This window comes from Phyllobates terribilis, unplaced genomic scaffold (genome assembly GCF_046119375.1).
Source record: "Phyllobates terribilis strain yellow unplaced genomic scaffold, ASM4611937v1 Scaffold_5__5_contigs__length_657084704, whole genome shotgun sequence".
NCBI classification, from domain to species: domain Eukaryota; kingdom Metazoa; phylum Chordata; class Amphibia; order Anura; family Dendrobatidae; genus Phyllobates; species Phyllobates terribilis.
In genome coordinates, this window is record NW_027362765.1 from 158,148,168 (window position 1) to 158,169,352 (window position 21,185).

The window sequence follows — 21,185 nt, forward strand, 5'->3', positions numbered from 1 at the left end:
CCGCCTGGTTGGAGGGATGCGGAGACTCGTGGGTCATTACTGCTTCGAAGTACATTTTGCCAAGCTTACTAGATGAAGTAGGCGCAGTACCAGGTACAGGGTGTAAGAAAGTCTCACTGCAATTGTTACCAGGTAGCACCCCGGGGAATACAAGAGACAACTGGAGGTCCTCCGCCTGGCCGGAGGGGTTCAGGGACTCGGGGGTAACCACTGTTTTGGAGTACACTTGGTCAAGCTCACTGGATGAAGTGGGCGAGGTGTCCGGTACAGGGTGTAGGAAAGTCTCTCTCCATTCATTAACAGGTAGCACCCTGGAGGATTCAGGAGGCAACTGGAGGTCCTCCGCCTGGTTGGAGGGGTGCAGAGACACTGGGGTAACCACTGTTTCGGAGTACACTTGGTCAAGCTCACTGGATGAAGTGGGCGAGGTATCCGGTACAGGGTGTAGGAAAGTCTCTCTCCATTCGTTAACAGGTAGCACCCCGGAGGATTCAGGAGGCAACTGGAGGTCCTCCACCAGGTTAGAGGGGTGCAGAGACTTGAGAGTATCCTCCGCCTCGATGGACGTATCGCCAGATTCATTAAAGATGGAGAGTCCCTGCTTTGGGACCATCTTCAGTCTGGTTTCTGGGTGGGCAGCAGTCTCTTCAGGCAGGAGAACTCGTGAGCTACCCACACACATCACCCATCAGGGCTGCTCCGGGACACTGGGAAGGGCAGCTTCAGCAGAGTCCCCAGGATTAGGGTATTCAAAGACCATTAGAAAGGCCACCAGGAAGGCCTGCAAGTCAGAGACGATAGGATCCCTTGCTTCTCATAGGGGGGTGATCCATTTCAAGGCATCACCCGCTAGGTAGGACATCATAAATCCCACTTTAACCTCGATCGGTAGGAAAATAGTGAGCATAGAACTGAAACTGCAGCATGCATTGCTCCACAAACGCACGGCTTTGTTTAGGATCCACATGGTACCGTGGCGGATCCGCAGGAACGGGTGCAGAAAGCTCCATTTGGACTGGTGCGTACATCGCCTGGGCCATAGCTAGAGAATTTTTTTTAAATTTATTTATTTTTTTTTTTAATGCACGTATTCGCTGGACATCGATTCAAAATGTCTCTGAGAGCGAAGGGCCGTGGGGCTCAACGGGAACCATGGCCTGAGCAAACTGTTATGCACACGCCCTTGCTGACCTGCGTGTGCGTGATTTAGTGATTCCACTGTGCCATGAACCGGAGAGTGCCTGGAGGGGCGTAACTAAGTATCTACCCGATCCAAGGTCGCACGACGGCTAACGACGCCAGTGCACCAGGGAGGAACCGAGCAGAGGGACCAGGTGCTAATCCAGGTCAGACCCCGGACACGGCTGTTGACCTACACCGGAGAATACAGGAACAGGCAGGTTAGGCTGGCACACTGACTGGTGGGTATAAGCAGGCATGGCAGGTATGCAGACAGGCGGGCACTGGTAACCACGACTGGTATGCAGGCAGGGAGTACTGGCAAGCATGGCTGGAGTGCCGACAGGGAGGTACTAGCAGGTTGGAGCACAGGCTGGATAAGGTCCAGTACAGACCGGGACTCAGGAACAGAACCGTAGATGCGGTAGACAAGCAGAGCAGAGCGAGACCGCCGGAGCGGTGAACAAGAGCAGAGCAGGGCGAGGCCGCCGGAGCGGTGAGCAAGAGCAGAGCAGGGCGAGGCCGCCGGAGCAGTGAGCAAGAACAGAGCAGGGCGAGACCGCCTGGAGCGGTGAGCAAAGGCAGGACAGAGCGAGACCACTTGGAGCGGTGAGCAAAGGCAGAGCAGAGCGAGACTGCCTGGAGCGGTGAGCAAAGGCAGGGCAGAGTGAGGCCGCCTGGAGCGGTGAGCAAATGCAGAGCAGAGCGAGAACCACCGGAGCGGTGAGCAAAGGCAGGGCAGAGCGAGACCGCCAGGAGCGGTGAGCAAGGCAGAGCAGAGAGAAAGCGCCAGAGCGGTGAGCAAGGCAGAGCGGGCAGAAACCGCCGGAGCGGTGAGCAAGGCAGAGCAGGCAAGAACCGCTGGAGCGGTGAGCAAAGGCAGAGCAGGCAAGAACCGCCGTAGCGGTGAGCAAGGCAGAGCAGGCAAGAACCACCGGAGCGGTGAGCAAGGCAAAGCAGGCAAGAACCGCCGGAGCGGTGAGGAAGGCAGAGCAGGCTAGAACCGCCGGAGCGGTGAGGAAGGCAGAGCAGGCAGGAACCGTCGGAGCGGTGATCAAGGCAGAGCAGGCAGGAACCGCCGGAGCGGTGAGCAAGGTAGAGCGGGCAGAAACCACCGGAGCGGTGAGCAAGGCAGAGCAGGCAAGAACGGCCAGAGCGCTGAGCAAGGCAGAGCAGGCAAGAACCACCGGAGCAGTGAGCAAGGCAGAGCAGCCAAGAACCGCCGGAGAGGTGAGCAAGGCAGAGCAAACAAGAACCGCCGGAGCGGTGAGCAAGGTAGAGCGGGAAAGAACCGCCGATGCGGTGAGCAAGGCAGAGCAGGCAAGAACCGCCGGAGCGGTGAGCAAAGGCAGAGCAGAGGGGACAGGGCTCTGTTCACACGGAACAGACTGGAAGGGAAAGGCAGAACCAGATACACACAAGATACTTGCAATGAAGTAGCGAGTGGACTCTAAACTCACAAACCGAAGTACAGCAACAACGAGTAGGAGTTAGGTGCAGGTTCAGACTCTGCAGAAAAAGGGAAGGTACGGACATAAAGAAAGACAGGTAACAGGCTAGAAGAGTGTTCACACAGGAACTGAGTGTTCAGAGATTAACTGACACTGCAGCGAGATACAGGAGCGAGTCTGGGTATGCGGCCCCCAGAAAAGGTGGAACGAACAGGCTAGGAGCGTGTTCAGACTGGCCTGGAAATACAGCCTTCAGGAAGGCGGACAGACAGGCAAGAAAACACAGATAACAGATCTAGGTATGTGGCCCCTAGAAGGCGTGACGAACAGGCTAGGGTACAGTTCAGACAGGAACTGCTACTGAAAGAGATACAGGAGGGAATACAGTCCCCAGAGTGGTGGAAATAGACAAGAACAGGACAGGACCTGGCACATTCAGAGTCAAGGAGCACACTGAATTATAGCGTTGCTCAGGCATCAGTTTCCAGGTGAAGCTGGTTTAAATATCCAGTGACTGACAGCAATAGGCTGAGGACGCATTAGGGGTGTGCCCACAGCAGCTACAAGAAACAGGAAGTGACCAGGCCGCCGCCCTAAGCAGTCAGAACAGAGACAAACAGACAGCATGGAAAGAAGCCAGGCTAGCAGACTGGACTGATCATCAAGTTTGCGATCTTGCATAGTGGGAGATGGTGCCCTATGCAAGAACGCCGCCAGGTATGTTACAGCAGGCAATCCCTGCATGTTCATTGGCTCTCTAAAGAGCACCAAACATGCAGGGAGGAGACCCGAGCTCCCGCCGAGCAACCCCGGAAATATTCGGGAAGCACCGAGTATGTCGAGCAGTGAGATGCTCGAGCGAGCACCGAGCAGTAGCGAACATGCTCGCTCATCACTATTGCTGTATCCTTTTGGATAGTTCTTGCATCTTTTGTTCCACATAGTTCTTTCCACAAGAGCATGTTAGGACATGTAGCACGTTGCTTGTGCGGCAATTGATGTAGTTCTTTAAGACATATTCTTTATTTGTGGCCTGTTTGACAAAGACACTTGTTATTGGCATAAACTGGCAAATTGAACAGTTTCTAGTGTTGAGCGAGCATGCTCGACACTGCTCGTTACTCGCCCGAGCATCACACTACTCGGGATGTTCTGCGAGCACCGAGCATTTCCGGGTTACTCGGGCAGGAACTCGGGTCTCCGCCCTGAACGTTTGGCGCTCTTTACAGAGCCAATGAACATGCAGGGATTGCCAGCCAGTCACTGTAATGCCGCAGCCATGTTGTTTGTGGGCATTACAGTGATTGGCTAGCAGACAGGTAGCAGATGAGCGCTCCCAGGTGAGCGGGCAAGAGTCTCTGGACTGGCAGGTGGTCACAGCACGTGACGGCGGAGCCTCCAGGTAGGCTAGCAGACAGGTAGCAGATGAGCGCTCCCAGGTGAGCGGGCAAGCTGGTCCATAGACAGACTAACAGGTGTCGGAAGGCAGACCGTCGGACTTCAGGCTAGCAAGCAGGTAAGCGGATAACAGGCAGGAATCAGACAGCAAACTGGCAGGAAACTGGCAGGTAACTGGCAGGTAACAGGAAACGGGACCTGAGGGCTGAAGCAGAGTAGTGAACAGTGCAACAACATTGCTCGGGCACCTCCATTTTGGAGGAGGTGCCTTATATATGGTGAAGCCCTCCGGCTATTGGCCGGGGACTCCTTAGGACGGCGGGGGGGAGCGCCCCCTAAGCACCGTGGCCGGGAAGGAGCGCGCGCTGCCAGCAGAGCGGGAGGAGGACGCCGGACTCGGAGCAGAGAGGTGAGGGGAACAGCGTCCCTGCCTAGCAGAGGGCAGGGACGCCGACGCTACACCCTGTATTTTTTTTTTTCCTTAGTCAGACGGTCCAAATACGCGTCTTATTAACCTTTTGGTATTCCCCCCCCAAAAAAAAAAAAAATTGAGTGTGTCTGTGACTGTTCAGGCACCAATATATCTGTTTAAAAGAGTCTGGTATAAGCCAGAAAAATAGAATTGTGGTTTTGCAGTTCCACAGGTCAAATCTCTGTATTATCCTTTTGCCATTTTTTGCCGTAAAAAAAACTGTAACAGTGTTTCTCTGACTGGTCAGACACCAATATATCTGTTTAAAAGAGTCTGGTGTACACCACATAACTATAACTGTGGTTTTGCAGTTCCACGGGTCAAATCTCTGTATTATCCACTTTTGGGTCTTTTTTACATAATAAACAGTTTGAGCGTGTCGCTGACTGTTCAGCCCCAAATATATCTATTTAAAAAAGTCTGGTATACGCCAGTAAATTAGAACTGTGGTTTTGCAGTTCCACGGTTCATATCTCTCTATTATCCAGCTTTTGGCCTGTTTTACGTAAATAAAAGTAATAGTGTCTCCCTGTCTGTTCAGTCACAAATATATCTGTTTTAAAGATTCTGGTGTCGTTACCCAACCAAGGCGTACAGGCGAGAGAGACGCAACTCCGTTCTAGCAGAGGCAGGGGAACACTGTCAACATTTTAGGACAGTTTTCTGAGACCCACCCAGCTTACAGGAGCTGAGGCGCGGGGTACTCTCACAAGGAGTGGAAAGTTTCAAAAGATGGTGAGGGAGTACCTTGCCGACCGTACCAGCGTCCTCCATGATTCCTCTGTGCCTTTTAATTTTTGGGTATCCAAGCTGGACACTTGGAATGAACTGGCTCTATATGCCTTGGAGGTCCTGGCCTGCCCTGCCGCTAGCGTGTTATCGGAGCGTGTTCTTAGTGCCGCTGTGGGAATTATAACAGATAAGCGCACTCGCCTGTCAACTGACAATGCTTACAAGCTGACCCTTATCAAAATGAACAAGGGCTGGATTGGGCCAGACTTCTCATCACCACCAAATGACAGCAGAGTAACATAAAGTCAAATCCACTGTGTTATTTCGGGAGGTGTATTCCCATGCACCGCTTCACACCCACACATGGGTATACGCTTCCTCATTTCGGCTGTATTTTGCTCTTCTCCTTATCCTCAGCCTCCACCACCACTATACCACCAGGGTGACCTTGGTCCGTGTTGCCAGCATTGCAAGTTCCTCCACCCTAATTTTTGGCAGCTTTTGCTTGGAATGCATAGGCAAAGACTATGGGAGACCCACTCCCCAATAATGGGAATAATGTTTTTAAGATGCTGTACTGCATGGCTCTTGTTTACCAGCATTGCAAGTTCCTCCGTCCTAATTTTTGGCAGCTTTTGCTGGGAAGGCATAGGCAAAGACTATGGGAGACCCACTCCCCAATAATGGGAATAGTGTTTTTAAGATGCTGTACTGCATGGCTCTTCCAAGGGGCATTAAAACCATCTTGTTAAGCTACTGCAACCTCCACGTTTCTTCCAAGGGGCATTAAAACCGTCTTCTTAAGCAACTGCGACCTCCACCATTCTTGCAAAGGGCATTAAAACCGTCTTGTTAAGCTACTGCAACCTCCACGTCTCTTCCAAGGGGCATTAAATCAGTCTTGTTAAGCTACTGCAACTTCCACGTCTCTTCCAAGGGGCATTAAAACCATCTTGTTAAGCTACTGCGACCTCCACCACTTTTCCCAGGGGCATTGATATTGTCTTTTTATTCCTGGGGACCGAGCGTGGACACCCGGCCACCGGGCGGCTGGGGACTGAGTATGAATACCTCGCTGCCGAAGCAGCCATGAGGTAGTGGCCATCTTCGGCCTCCTCCAAACTAAAAGGCCCCATTTCAAGTGCAAGCTAGCAGTATGGTATTGCAGCCTGGGGGTGGGTGGGTGGCAGGTTGCACACTTACGCTTGCATTCCAAGAAAACAAAGCAGATGCTAACTTCTATCATCATCATCATGCTCCTCACCTTGGCACTCTCAACTCCCCTGATGGAGAAGCCAGGGCCCACCGGAGGAGTCTGGTTCTCTGGTGGGCTCTTCCAATGCTGCCCTAAAGCAGGTCAGGCTAAGAAAAGTGTGGGGGAAGTTTTAAGGAGAAATAGGGGCGGCTGGACACCCGGCTGCCTCCCTGGCGGCTGGGGACCGAGCGTGGACACCCGGCCGCTGGGCGGCTGGGGACTGAATATGGATACCTCGCTGCCGAAGCAGCCATGAGGTAGTGGCAAGCTTCGGCCTCCTCCAAACTAAAAGGCCCCATTTCAAGTGAAAGCTAGCAGTATGGTATTTTGCCTGTGGGTGGGTGGGTGGCAGGCTGCATACTTGCGCTTGCATTGCAAGGAATGGGGGAGGTTCAATTGAACACTGCCCTGGGACAAGGACTTGCACAGGGATAGTTGCAAGTCTGCATCTTCTGATGTGGAAAGGATCACTTCTGATGGGCACACTTTTAGGCAGTGACCTGGGTGTCAGAGATGCTTCCAGGGGTCTTCCCCATGCTGTTCCCATGTCTTTTCAGCACTGTATGCTTGTGTCACACAGCACATGGCCAGATAAGATTGTAAAATGTTAAAATGACATTTCCCGGTGAATGCATTTGTCACGGATGAAAGCAATACAAAAGTGCAAAAACGCATAAAAAATGCTACTTGTGAACATAGCCCAAGGTGTGGAGGAGTATTTTTGTTTTTGGTTATTTATTTTACCTTATACACAAGTCTTTACCCTGGAAAGGAAGTTCCTTAACATATTTCACAGGAAAACCATTTCAGTTTTGTTTTTGAACGTTTTATTGTGAGCCCGTAAAAGTGGCTTAATACCTCTGACCACGTTGTTGACAGCAGTGAACTGGGGGTCAGAAATGCTTCCTGGGGCGATGCCCATGCTGTCCCCATGTCTTTTGAGTACTGTCACTATCGTTTTGGGCACTTTTTAGGCCTTGTACAGACTGCCGGAGGTGCCGCCACAAAAATTCTCGAGTCTCCCATAGACTAACATTGGGCTCGTTGCTCGGGTCGAGCACCCGAGTATCACGGCGAGCTCGGCCCGAGCTTCGAGCACCCGAGCATTTTAGTGCTCGCTCAACACTAACAGTTTCCACAAGGAAAGGATCCGTGCTCCAGTTCTTATTTAATAGAAACCTAATGTCATGCCACTGATTATTATACACGGTAATGACCCGAATTTTATCCTTATTACCATTTTGTTTGTTTTTTTGGTTTCAGTAGGTCCCTCCTGTCTTGTTGATTTCCTCTGTTGAATGCTTTGCTGATGACTCTCTTAGGATAACCACGGGTGCGAAAACGTTCCGTCAAATCTGCTGCCTGTGAGATAAAATCCGAATTCAAACTACAATTTCGATTAACCCTCAGAACCTGTCCCACCGGGATACTTTCCTTAAGCTGTTGTGGGTGAAAACTATTAAAATGCAACAGACTGTTTGTTGCCGTCGTCTTACGATGCAGATTTGTGTGGATCTGGTCCCCACTTTGAGTCAATTTGACATCTAAAAATTCCATCACATTTCTGGAAATCTGCCAGGTGTATTGAACAGATTAGTATTCAGTTCACTGATAAATTCCTGACAGATGTCTTCTGACCCAGTCCACAGAAACAGAATATCGTCTATGTACCGGAACCACAGACAGACTCACGGAACCGACAAGTACAACTGGATGGGATGTTGACAGGAAATCTTTTTCATTCCTATCAATCACTCCGTTTCAAAATGCCTCCATAATCAAGTTGCTCAATTTTTTCTGAAACACAATAGTCGGATCAGAAGGAAGTTTTACATAGACAATTGAACAATAATGATTTCTATGTGCCTCAGAAGTGTATTGTTCTGTAGGCCATAAAACAATATTTCTGCCTTTATGAGCTTCTTTGATGACAAATGAACTATTGTTTCTCAAGGTATTTATTGCTTTCCTTTGATCGCCAGGCTTTTTCCCAATTTATGCATACGTGGCATATGTGCAGACTACACCAGTCTTCAGTCTCCGTACATGATGGTATTTTTCTTTCTTTTTATTTTTCTCTGCATCTCTTCTAGCACATTTTTACGTCTTTATTAGCTATCTGGATTGTATACTACAATTCAGTAGCTCTTTATAATATGTTATGGCCATAACATTTTGTTACTCAATCTATGTTTTCCAATCTCCACAGTTCAGTGGGGTGACAGAACATTTTATATTTCTCAAATTTCTGAATATTTCTTGTGCATTTTACATGTTCAGGAGATCTGCTTGCTCAATTATGAGTTTCTATGGCCCTGTTTCTACAGCAATACTCTTATAAGTATATCTGTATTGTACAATTTTATATGATTTAAGTAGCCCTATTTTTTACCTTGAGTTGGCTAAAGTTTTTCAGATCAAAAATTCTCACTGTGACCAGTGGATTTCTACTGAAATGCGCCATTATCTCTACATAATATGCATTTATTTAACCAGGAACAAATATTCCTTGGACACTTTTTATGTGTCTTGGTTCCCAGGGGTGTGTTTATATGTATTACACGCTTCTGGTTTCTGAGCTCAGAAACAAAAGTTGTGGGAACAAATATTCTCTGGATGTGCTCAAACGCTTTGCACACTTTTGGTCTGAGCTCAGGGACAAATGCTGAAGTAACAATTGCGGCAACAGTCAGGATGCAGTGACAATGATTGTCCATAGGGGGTGAGTTGTGTGTTGATTAACACACCATGTGATCTGAATTTTTCATTTATTATTTAATCACATATGGTATAAATACCATGACTGGTATAACGTGGGGCTTATACCCCTGAGGAAGCCTGAAAAGGCGTAACACCTGGGGTTTCCCTTTTGTATCTTCAGGTTTCCACTCTTTTCTATTCACAGGTTGCTACAATGCCAGTTTATTCCATATATCTCTAGACACTCAATAGTCATGGGTGGTAGATAGGATCTGATTATTAATCTAGAAATAGACCAAGGGGTACACTGATGGTCTAGGGGTATATTAATACATGTATAGCTATAATACAGTATTTATGCTGTATAGTCCTGCATTAGGGTCGCACATGTGATATGTATTTTGAATGCATGACAGTTATACTTACATGCCCTTTTTAACATGTTATATTGCACTATAGTAGGTTACAGTTCAGGAATCCCCTGTCCATGGCGCATGCGAAAATGCCTCTCGCCCTGCACCTGTCGTTGCACACTCTCAAAAAGCACAATCAGCAACCATGTCCTTGTCCCAGCACAGCGTTCAGTTGACCTTACCCCAGTCCTTGGAAAGCAAGTGCAAATACACAGCCAACACCCCGTAGGCCACACTACTTGTAACATCCCTGGCGGCATGCTGGCATGGCTTACCACCTCCCACCATGCAAGACCGCCATCTTACCTATCAGTCCAGGCTGCACACTTTGCTCCAGTACCTGCTGTGTCTCTTGTCTGATTGCTTAGGGGGGCGGCGCGGTTACTGCCTGATTTGTATAGTTACTGTGTGCGCACTCCTAATGCCTCTCCAGCCTATTGCTGTGAGTCACTGGATACTTAAACCCACTCCACTCAGTAGGAGGTGCCTGAGCAACACTTTATTTCAGTGTGTTCTGTGCAACTGAGTTGCCAGGCCTTGTCCTGTATCTTGTCTGTTTCCGCCACCCTGGTGGCTGTATACCCAGGCCTGTTACCTGTATCTGTGACTTCTAGTCTGTTCCGCCACCCTGGGGGCTGTATACCCAGTCCCGTTATCTGTATCTGTGACTTCAAGTCTGTTCCGCCGCCCTGGGGGCTGTATACCCAGTACCGTTATCTGTATCTGTGACTAGAGATGAGCGGTGTTCGACTAGAACTGTTCGCCAATCTCAAATTCGAGCTGTTTTGGGCGGTGTTCGAGTTGTTCGACGAACCCGAACGATTTGCAAAAAATTCGGCTGTTCGAGGTTATGTTCGATAACTGTTCGTGCACCAAAAGCGTGTCCTGCATGTCTGGCGCTATTTAGAGCACCAATCATGCAGGGATTGTCTGCCACTCACTGTAATGCCACAGCCATGGTGGTTGTGGCATTAGAGTGATTGCCCAAATCGATGGGAACTGTGCTCACAGTGAAACATGAAAAGCCGGCAATTCAGCAGCGGTGTACACCGGTACCCGACAATTTAGAACCGAAAGAATAGAGCTTTACACATAGATTAGATAGATAGAAACATGTCAGTCACATATATAAGAAGTACAGTGACAGTGTTGATTACTGTACTTGTCATTTAGTGTAAAGGATTTATTAAAACAAATATTAGTGTTTTCATGCACCGTCTCTTTAAAAAAGCCGGCCGGCAATTCAGCAGCGGTACCCGACAATTTAGAATAGAGGGAATAGAGAATCACACATAGATTAGATAGATAGAAACATGTCAGTCACATATATAAGAAGTACAGTGACAGTGTTGATTACTGTACTTGCCATTTAGTGTAAAGGATTTATTAAAAAAAATATTAGTGTTTTCATGCACCGTCTCTTTAAAAAAACCGGCCGGCAATTCAGTAGCGGTACCCGACAATTTAGAATGGAAGGAATAGAGCATCACACATAGATTAGATAGATAGAAACATGTCAGTCACATATATATAAAGTACAGTGACAGTGTTGATTACTGTACTTGTCATTTAGTGTTAAAATAAAGGATTTATTTAAAAAAAAATTGGCGTGGGGTTCCCCATAATTTTAGGCTCTAGCGGAGGTTAAGCAGACAGCTGGGGCAGATGTTTGAAGCCTGGGAAGGGGTAATACCCACGGAGCTTCCCAGGCTACTAATATCAGCCCTCAGCTGAATGCCTAGCCTTTACTAGCTATTAAAATGGGGGACCCCCCAAAAAATTGACGTGGGGTCCCCCCTATTTTAATAGCTAGCAAAGGCTAGGCAGACAGCTGGGGGCTGATATTAATAGCCCAGGAAGGGTGCCATGAATATTGGCCCCCTCCTAGGCTAGAAACACCAGCCGTCAGCCGCCCCAGAAATGGCACATCCATAGGATGCGCCAATTCTGGCACTTAGCCTCGCTCTTCCCACTGCCCTGTAGCGGTGGCAGTGGGGTAATAGGGCTGGGGTTGATGTCAGCTTATAATGCCAGCTGACATCAAGCCCAGGTTAGTAATGGAGAGGCGTCTATAAGACACCCCCATTACTAACCCCATAGTCTAAGTTAAAAAAAAAACACAAACACCCAGAATAAAGTCCTTTAATTGAAATAAAGACACAATTCTTTATTGTTCTAAATTAAACCATACTTACAATCACGCCCATTCCAGCTGAAGCCAACGATCCCCTGCAATAAAAGAAAAATAATAAAGCAACATAATCCTTACCTTTCCATGGTTCCCACGACAGCTTCAGCTCTGCTACATCGAGATGACAGGCTGGACCGCAGCAGAAAGCTGCCATCCAGCCTGTCATCCCGCAGACACTGAGAAGCGCAGGCTTGTTTGCGCTCCTCAGCGTCTCTCTGTGATGGCATCCAGATGAGCCGAGTTCATGTCCAATGAACTCGGCTCACCTCATGCACGTCACTGACAGCGTGGGAAAATTCTCACGCTGAAGCGCTGAGTGCAGGAGAATTCTCCCACGCTGTCAGTGACGTGCATGAGGTGAGCTCATGTCCAATGAACTCAGCTCAACTCATGCACGTCACTGACAGCGTGGGAAAATTCTCCTGCACTCAGCGCTTCAGCGTGAGAATTCTCCCACGCTGAAGCGCTGAGTGCAGGAGAATTTTCCCACGCTGTCAGTGACGTGCATGAGGTGAGCCGAGTTCATTGGCCATGACCTCGGCTCATCTTTATGCCCTCACAGAGAGACACTGTGGAGCGCAAGCAAGCCTGCCCTTCTCAGTGTCTGCGGGATGACAGGCTGGATGGCAGCGTTCTGCTGCGGTCCAGCCTGTCATCTCGATGTAGCAGAGCTGAAGCTGTCATGGGAACCATGGAAAGGTAAGGATGATGTTGCTTTATTATTTTTCTTTTATTTCAGGAGATCGTTGGCTTCAGCTGGAATGGGCGTGACGGTAAGTATGGTTTAATTTAGAACAATAAAGAATTGTGTCTTTATTTCAATTAAAGGACGTTTTTCTGGGTGTTGTGTTTTTTTTAAATACTTTACTAGAAATTCATGGTGGTCATGTCTAATATTGGCGTGACCCCATGAATTTCGGGCTTAGGGCCAGCTGATAATGCCAAGCTGGCCCTAACCCCTTTATTACCCAGTGAGCAGCCGCATCAGGGCCCTGGATGAGTTGGGTACAGCGCCAGAAGATGGCGCTTCTATGAACGCGCCATTTTCCGGGGTGGCTGCGGACTGCAATTTACAGCGGGGGTGGCCCAGAAAGCTTGGGCCTCCCTGCGCTGCGGATTCCAGCCCCCCGCTGCCTAGTTGTACCTGGCTGGACACAAAAACAGGGCGAAGCCCCACGTCAATTTTCTTTAAATTATTTCATGAAATAATTAAGAAAAAAAGGGCTTCCCTATATTGTTGTGTCCGGCCAGGTACAAATAGGCAGCTGTTGGCTGGGGCAGCCCGTTCCTGCCTGCTGTACCTGGCTGGACACAAATATAGTGCGAAGCCCCACGTCAATTTTTTTTAAATTATTTCATGAAATAAATTTTAAAAAAAGAGCTTCCCTATATTGTTGTGTCCGGCCAGGTACAAATAGGCAGCTGGTGGTTGGGGGCAGCCCGTTCCTGCCTGCTGCACCTGACTGGACACAAATATAGTGCAAAGCCCCACGTCAATTTTTTTTAAATTATTTCATGAATTTCCTGAAATAATTTAAAAAAATTGAAGTGGGGCTTCGCACTATATTTGTGTCCAGCCAGGTACATCAGGCAGGAACGGGCTGCCCCCAACCACCAGCTGCCTATTTGTACCTGGCCGGACACAACAATATAGGGAAGGCCTTTTTTTCTTAATTATTTCATGAATTTCCAGAAATAATTAAAAAAAATTGAAGTGGGGCTTCACACTATATTTGTGTCCAGCCAGGTACAGCAGGCAGGAACGGGCTGCCCCCAACCACCAGCTGCCTATTTGTACCTGGCCGGACACAACAATATAGGGAAGGCCTTTTTTTCTTAATTATTTCATGAATTTCATGAAATAATTAAAAAAAAAATACGTGGGGCTTCGCCCTCTTTTTGTGTCCAGCCAGGTACAACTAGGCAGCTGGGGGATGGAATCTGCAGCGCAGGGAGGCCCAAGCTTTCTGGGCCCCCCCCCCCCCCCGCTGCAAATTGCAGTCCGCAGCCACCCCGGAAAATGGCGCATTCATAGAAGCGCCATCTTCTGGCGCTGTACCCAACTCATCCAGGGCCCTGGTGCGGTGGCTCACTGGGTAATAAAGAGGTTAGGGCCAGCTTGGTATTATCAGCTGGCCCTAAGCCCAAAATTCATGGGGTCACACCAGTATTAGACATGACCGCCATGAATTTCTAGTAAAGTATTTAAAAAAAACACAACACCCAGAATAAAGTCCTTTAATTGAAATAAACGCACAATTCTTTATTGTTCTAAATTAAACCATACTTACCATCACGCCCATTCCAGCTGAAGCCAACGATCTCCTGCAATAAAAGAAAAATAATAAACCAACATCATCCTTACCTTTCCATGGTTCCCATGACAGCTTCAGCTCTGCTACATCGAGACGACAGGCTGGACCGCAGCAGAACGCTGCCATCCAGCCTGTCATCCCGCAGACACTGAGAAGCGCAGGCTTGCTTGCGCTCCTCAGTGTCTCGCTGTGACGGCATCCAGATGAGCCGAGGTCATGTCCAATGAACTCGGCTCACCTCATGCACGTCACTGACAGCGTGGGAAAATTTTCACGCTGAAGCGCTGAGTGCAGGAGAATTCTCCCACGCTGTCAGTGACGTGCATGAGGTGAGCTCATGTCCAATGAACTCAGCTCACCTCATGCACGTCACTGACAGCGTGGGAAAATTCTCCTGCACTCAGCGCTTCAACGTGAGAATTCTCCCACGCTGTAAGTGACGTGCATGAGGTGAGCTGAGATCATTGGACATGAACTCACCTCATGCACGTCACTGACAGCGTGGGAAAATTCTCACGCTGAAGCGCTGAGTGCAGGAGAATTTTCCCACGCTGTCAGTGACGTGCATGAGGTGAGCTGAGTTCATTGGACATGACCTCGGCTCATCTGGATGCCGTCACAGCGAGACACTGAGGAGCGCAAGCAAGCCTGCTCTTCTCAGTGTCTGCGGGATGACAGGCTGGATGGCAGCGTTCTGCTGCGGTCCAGACAGTCATCTCGATGTAGCAGAGGTGAAGCTGTCATGGGAACCATGGAAAGGTAAGGATGTTGTTGGTTTATTATTTTTCTTTTATCGCAGGAGATCGTTGGCTTCAGCTGGAATGGGCGTGATGGTAAGTATGGTTTAATTTAGAACAATAAAGAATTGTGTGTTTATTTCAATTAAAGGACTTTATTCTGGGTGTTGTGTTTTTTTTAAATACTTTACTAGAAATTCATGGCGGTCATGTCTAATACTGGCGTGACCCCATGAATTTTGGGCTTAGGGCCAGCTGATAATACCAAGCTGGCCCTAACCCCTTTATTACCCAGTGAGCCACCGCACCAGGGCCCTGGATGAGTTGGGTACAGCGCCAGAAGATGGCGCTTCTATGAACGCGCCATTTTCCGGGGTGGCTGCGGACTGCAATTTGCAGCGGGGGGGGGGGCCAGAAAGCTTGGGCCTCCCTGCGCTGCAGATTCCAGCCCCCAGCTGCCTAGTTGGACCTGGCTGGACACAAAAATAGGGCGAAGCCCCACGTATTTTTTTTTTAATTATTTCACGAAATTCATGAAATAATTAAGAAAAAAAGGCCTTCCCTATATTGTTGTGTCCGGCCAGGTACAAATAGGCAGCTGGTGGTTGGGGGCAGCCCGTTCCTGCCTGCTGTACCTGGCTGGACACAAATATAGTGCGAAGCCCCACTTGAATTTTTTTTAATTATTTCAGGAAATTCATGAAATAATTTAAAAAAAATTGACGTGGGGCTTCGCACTATATTTGTGTCCAGTCAGGTGCAGCAGGCAGGAACGAGCTGCCCCCAACCACCAGCTGCCTATTTGTACCTGGCCGGACACAACAATATAGGGAAGCCCTTTTTTTAAAAAATTATTTCATGAAATAATTAAAAAAAAATTGACGTGGGGCTTCGCACTATATTTGTGTCCAGCCAGGTACAGCAGGCAGGAACGGGCTGCCCCCAACCACCAGCTGCCTATTTGTACCTGGCCGGACACAACAATATAGGGAAGCCCTTTTTTTTTTAAATTATTTCATGAAATAATTAAAAAAAAATTGACTTGGGGCTTCGCACTATATTTGTGTCCAGCCAGGTACAGCAGGCAGGAACGGGCTGCCCCCAACCAACAGCTGCCTATTTGTACCTGGCCGGACACAACAATATAGGGAAGCCCTTTTTTTCTTAATTATTTCATGAAATAATTTAAAGAAAATTGACGTGGGGCTTCGCCCTGTTTTTGTGTCCAGCCAGGTACAACTAGGCAGCTGGGGGCTGGAATCCGCAGCTCAGGGAGGCCCAAGCTTTCTGGGCCACCCCAGCTGCAAATTGCAGTCCGCAGCCACCCCGGAAAATGGCGCGTTCATAGAAGCGCCATCTTCTGGCGCTGTACCCAACTCATCCAGGGCCCTGATGCGGTGGCTCACTGGGTAATAAAGGGGTTAGGGCCAGCTTGGCATTATCAGCTAGCCCTAAGCCCGAAATTCATGGGGTCACGCCAATATTAGACATGACCACCATGAATTTCTAGTAAAGTATTTAAAAAAAACACAACACCCAGAAAAATGTCCTTTAATTGAAATAAACACACAATTCTTTATTGTTCTAAATTAAACCATACTTACCGTCACGCCCATTCCAGCTGAAGCCAACGATTTCCTGAAATAAAAGAAAAATAATAAAGCAACATCATCCTTACCTTTCCATGGTTCCCATGACAGCTTCAGCTCTGCTACATCGAGATGACAGGCTGGACCGCAGCAGAACGCTGCCATCCAGCATGTCATCCCGCAGACACTGAGAAGTGCAAGCTTGCTTGCGCTCCACAGTGTCTCTCTGTGAGGGCATCCAGATGAGCCAAGTTAATGTCCAATAAACTCGGCTCACCTCATGCACGTCACTGACAGCGTGGGAAAATTCTCCTGCACTCAGCGCTTCAGCGTGGGAGAATTCTCACGCTGAAGAGCTGAGTGCAGGAGAATTTTCCCACGCTGTCAGTGACGTGCATGAGGTGAGCTGAGTTCATTGGACATGAGCTCACCTCATGCACGTCACTGACAGCGTGGGAGAATTCTCCTGCACTCAGCGCTTCAGCGTGAGAATTTTCCCACGCTGTCAGTGACGTGCATGAGGTGAGCCGAGTTCATTGGACATGAACTCGGCTCATCTGGATGCCGTCACAGAGAGACGCTGAGGAGCGCAAGCAAGCCTGCGCTTCTCAGTGTCTGCGGGATGACAGGCTGGATGGCAGTGTTCTGCAGCGGTCCAGCCTGTCATCTCGATGTAGCAGAGCTGAAGCTGTCGTGGGAACCATGGAAAGGTAAGGATTATGTTGCTTTATTATTTCTCTTTTATTGCAGGGGATCGTTGGCTTCAGCTGGAATGGGCGTGATTGTAAGTATGGTTTAATTTAGAACAATAAAGAATTGTGTCTTTATTTCAATTAAAGGACTTTATTCTGGGTGTTTGTGTTTTTTTTAACTTTGACTATGGGGTTAGTAATGGGGGTGTCTTATAGACGCCTCTCCATTACTAACCTGGGCTTGATGTCAGCTGGCATTATAAGCTGACATCAACCCCAGCCCTATTACCCCCTGCCACCGCTACAGGGCAGTGGGAAGAGCGAGGCTAAGTGCCAAAATTGGCGCATCCTATGGATGTGCCATTTCTGGGGCGGCTGACGGTTGGTGTTTCTAGCTTGGGAGGGGGCCAATATTCATGGCACCCTTCCTGAGCTATTAATATCAGCCCCCAGCTGTCTGCCTAGCCTTTGCTAGCTATTAAAATAGGGGGGACCCCACGTCATTTTTTTGGGTCCCCCATTTTAATAGCTAGTAAAGGCTAGCTGGGGGCTCATATTAGTAGCCTGGGAAGCTCCGTGGGTATTACCCCTTCCCAGGCTTCAAACATCTGCCCCAGCTGTCTGCTTAACCTCCGCTAGAGCCTAAAATTAAGGGGAACCCCACGCCAATTTTTTTTAAAATAAATCCTTTATTTTAACACTAAATGACAAGTACAGTAATCAACACTGTCACTGTACTTCATATATATATGACTGACATGTTTCTATCTATCTAATCTATGTGTGATGCTCTATTCCTTCCATTCTAAATTGTCGGGTACCGCTGCTGAATTGCCGGCCGGCTTTTTTAAAGAGACGGTGCATGAAAACACTAATATTTTTTTTAATAAATCCTTTACACTAAATGACAAGTACAGTAAGCAACACTGTCACTGTGCTTCTTATATGTGTGACTGACATGTTTCTATCTATCTAATCTATGTGTGATGCTCTATTCCTTCTTGTCTAAATTGTCGGGTACCGGTGTATGCCGCTGCTGAATTTGCCGGCCGGCTTTTTTAAAGAGAGTGTCTTCTGAGCAGTTTGTCAGCTTTTGGACACCTTTGAAGGTGTTTTCTATGTGTTTCTATGTGTTTTTGTTTGCCTGCCATTGGTTTTAACGGTGTTCGACGGTGTTCTAAGGTGTTCGACGAGCAGTTCGACGAACAGTTCCTCGAACATCCCGGTGTTCGACGAACCGAACCGAACCCGAACACTACAGGGGTGGCTCAACACTATCTGTGACTTCTAGTCTGTTTCCGCCACCCTGGGGGCTGAGTTCCCAGGCTCGTTCCTGTATCTTGTTCCGGGTTCAGTTCCTATCTGAACTGTTCCCTAGCCCATTACCTGTTTGTCTCTATGTCCGTACCTTCCATTTTCCTGCAGTGTCTGAACCTGCACCTAACTCCAACTCGTTTTCTCTGTACTTCTGTTTGTGAGTTTTATGTCCACTCGATACTTCATTGTAAGTACCTTGCGTTTATCTGGTTCTGCTTGTCCCGTTTCCCTGCCTCCGTATCTACCTCCTGTGCTCTAACTATCTTCCTGTATTTTCCAGTCTGTTCCATGTTCCATGTCTGCCTGCACCTTCTGCTCTGCTCAGCTCTGCTTGTCTGCCGCACCTGCGGTTTTGCTCTGCTCTGCTTGTCCACCGCATCTGCAGTTTCGCTCTGCTCTGCTTGTCTACCGCATCTGCGGTTTTGCTCTGCTCTGCTTGTTCACCGCACCTGCGGTTTCACTCTGTTCTGCTTGTCCACCGCACCTGCGGTTTCGCTCTGCTCTGCTTGTCCACCGCATCTGCGGTTTTGCTCCGCTCTGCTTGTCCACCGCATCTGCGGTTTTGCTCTGCTCTGCTTGTTCACCGCATCTGCAGTTTCGCTCTGCTCTGCTTGTTCACTGCACCTGCGGTTTCGCTCTGCTCTGCTTGTCCACCGCACCTGCGGTTTCGCTCTGCTCTACTCCGCTTGTCCTCCGCACCTACGGTTCTGCTCTGCTAGTCCACCACACCCGCGGCTCTGTTCCTGTATCCCAGTCTGTACTGGTCCCTATCCAGCCTGCGTTCATACCTGCCAGCACCCGCCTGTCGGTATACCAGCCGTGCCTGCCAGCACCCGCCTGTCTGTATACCAGCTGTGCCTGCCAGCACCCGCCTGTCTCCATACCAGCCGTGCCTGCCAGTACCCGCCTGTCTGCATACCAGCCGTGCCTGCCAGTACCCACGTGTCTGCATACCAGCTGTGCCTGCCCGTTCCTGCATTCCCCGGTGTGGGTTAACAGCTGTTACCGGGGTCTGACCTGGAGTAGCACCTGGTCCCTCTGCTCGGTTCCTCCCTGGTTCATGGAGTCGACTGAGCCACTGTGCAACCTTGGTCGGACTGAGTTGATACTTAGTCACGCCCCTCCAGGCACTCCTCAGTTCATGGTCCAGTGGGATCACTAACCACGCTCACGCCAGTTAAGTCCGGGGGTGAGCGTAACACTACTAAACTCACACATTTTGTGAATGCTTGCGCTCAAAATGTTGCCTTTTAGGCTTGTGAAGACGGAAGCTTTCCGCAACCTGATGCCAGCGGCCGTCCCTCGATACTCGGTCCCCAGCTGCCACTATTTCTCCCGGTGTGCCGTTCCCGCATTACACAAGCATGTGTCCCAGAACATTAGCCATGCCCTCAACAACACAGTTACTGGGAAGGTCCACCTAACCATAGACACGTGGACAAGTGCTTGTGGTCAGGGATGGTACATTTTGCTGACGACACAGTGGGTTAATATAGTGGAAGTCGGAACCCAGTCAGACCTTGGGACGGAACACGTCCTCCCCACGCCAAGGATTGCGGGCCCTGGGTCAATCAGGGTTGCCCCCATATTCTACAGCTCTTGCACCTCCTCCTCTTCAGCCTCCATCTCCGAACTGACCACATCAGTCACAAGCTGGAAGTACTGCAGCACTGCCTCGGCCAATCGGCAACAGGCTGTGCTGAAGCTAATATGCTTAGTTGAAAAATTGCACACCACTGAAGAGTTGTGGACAGCTCTGAGAGAGTAGGCAGATCTGCGGCTGACACCGCTGAACCTACAGCCAGGCATGGTCATGTTTGACAATGGTCAGAACCTGGTGGCAGCTCTGAAGCGAAGCTAGCTCACACACATAACATGCCTGGCCCATGTGCTTTAACTTGTGGTTCAGCAGGTTCTCAAAACCTACCCAGATCTGCTATATCTGCTTGTCAAAGTACTCTGCATGTTTGTCCATTTTAGAAAGTCAGCTACAGCTTCCGCCGCTCTTGCCGTGCTTCAGCAGTATTTGCAGCTTCCAGCTCACGACTGGTGGGTGATGTCACCATGCATTTGAACTCAACGTTGCACATGTTGGGAAGGATTTGTGAGCAGCAGAGGGCAGTTGTTGACTACCAGCCACAACACGGCCGTCAGTATTCAGGTCAGACTCCACACATAAGACCTCAGGAGTAGGCATGGATGTCAGACATCTGTGCCATTCTCCAAAACTTTGAGGACTCCACCAAGATGGTGAGCGGTGATCATGCAGAGCAGGATGAGATGGAGCAAGGAACCATAAAGGGTGATTCCATACAGCCCAGCCTCATCTCATCCCAACATGGATTGGGTGACAATGAGGAGGAGGAGGAGGAACAGGAGCTAGTTTCCTATTCTATAGACGGTACTACCCGCACAACTGTCATACTGTCTGTTCAGCGTGGATGGCCTGAGGAGAGGGAGAAGGAGGAGGAGGAGGAGGAGGAGAGCATGGTCAGTCGTCTTCTTGGTGAGGACATGGAAGTCTTGCCTGTTAGCAGTATGGCACGCATGGCTGAGTTTATGTTACGCTGCCTTTCCCGTGACCCTCAATTTTGGGTGACAGTCAATACTGGTTGGTGACAATTTTAGACCCACGCTACAAGGAGAACTCTCTATCTCTATTCCAACAGCGGACAGGTCTGATAAAATGGGGCCATACCAGAAGGCCCTAGTTGCGGAATTATTATAAAAATTCCCATCTGAAA